The 1,457-nt window shown below is 39.5% G+C and overlaps 1 non-coding gene across 1 annotated transcript; it reads right to left on the bottom strand.

Moving 5' to 3' along the window:
* Positions 1–1,115: 1,115 nt before the first annotated feature.
* On the bottom strand, positions 1,116–1,222 carry LOC122737619. Its single transcript, XR_006354436.1, has one exon. It is a non-coding gene; the product is annotated as a U6 spliceosomal RNA (small nuclear RNA).
* Between the last annotated feature and the right edge of the window lie 235 nt (positions 1,223–1,457).

Genomic DNA, 1,457 nt, shown 5'->3' with positions numbered 1-1,457 from the left:
GAGAGAGGTCAGGGCTAGAGATCTGGGAATGATCTGCATAGATAAACCTTAGCAAATTCTTATGATTGGGGAATGATAATATAATCCTACCTCCCACCTCTGAGGTGCCATATTTCCATGGGAAGCAGGAAGAGAAGAAATCTGTGGTTATGGTGGGAGTAGAGAGTAAGAATTACAAGACAAAGAAGAGGAGTCATGGAAAGAGAACAAAAAAAATTTTTAAGTTGAGGATTCCTGTTTAGTGTCTTTAGAAGCCAAGATAGGAGAGAGATTATCAAGAATTAAGGAGTGGAGGGGGCAACACTGGCCCTGGATTCAGGAGGACCTGAGTTCAAATCCAACTTCAGATACTTGACACTTACTAGCTGTATGACCCTGGGCAAGACACTTAACCCTCATTGCCCTGCCAAAAATAAATAAATAAATAAAATAGTTAAGGAGTAGAGAACTGTCAAATATAGTAATAAATCAAGGAAAATAAGGACTAAGAATAAACCATTGAATTTGGCAATCAGGATAATTATTGGTAGCCTTCAACAGAATTGTCAAAATAGAAGCACCGAGGTTCATAATACACATTTGCATGTCAAAAGCAAACCTTTACCCAAACAACTGACTGCTAGAAATCCAAGATACTATGTTGGATTTTAAAAAGATAAAGACACCTATTCCCACCCATCACCACTCTACATAAGTATGGAATCACTCCTAACTTCATGGGGTTGGAGGGAAAGCTAGAAGATGTAAAGAATGAATGGGATTTAACTATATTTTAGCAAAGCATTTGACAAAGTTCCTTAAGCCATTCCTGTGTATAGGTTGAAGAGATGTGAAATAGAAAATAATACAACTGTAGTAGGGGGCAGCTGGGTGGCACAGTAGATAAAGTACTGGCCCTAGATTCAGGAGGACCTGAGTTCAAATCCAACCCCAGACACTTGACACTTACTAGCTGTGTGACCCTGGGCAAATCATCTTTTTTTCCCCCCCAGGGCTATGAGGGTTATGTGACTTGCCCAGCGTCACACAGCTAATAAGTGTCAAGTGTCTGAGGTTGGATTTGAACTCAGGTGCTCCTGAATCCAAGACCGGTGTTTTATCCACTGTGCCACCTAGCTGCCCCCGAACGCTTCATGAATTTGGGTATCATCCTTGTGCAGGGGACATGCTAATCTTCTCTGTATCATTCCAATTTTAGTATATGTGTTGCCAAAGCGAGCACCCTGGGCAAATCACTTAACCCTCATTGTCCCCCCCCACACACACACAAAATAAAAGTAAAAATAATACAACTAAATTGATTGAGAACTGGTTCTACTCAAAGAATAATTATTGATGGCTTACCAACAAATTAGAAGATCTCTAGTGAAGTACCCCTTTGCTGTATATTGTAATAATAATATTTCTATTAATGAAATGGATAAAGGCATAGATTTAGTGTGCTTATTGAATTTTGT

The sequence above is a fragment of the Dromiciops gliroides genome, chromosome 1 (genome assembly GCF_019393635.1).
Source record: "Dromiciops gliroides isolate mDroGli1 chromosome 1, mDroGli1.pri, whole genome shotgun sequence".
Classification (NCBI taxonomy): domain Eukaryota; kingdom Metazoa; phylum Chordata; class Mammalia; order Microbiotheria; family Microbiotheriidae; genus Dromiciops; species Dromiciops gliroides.
This window is presented reverse-complemented; position numbering and strand designations above follow the sequence as displayed.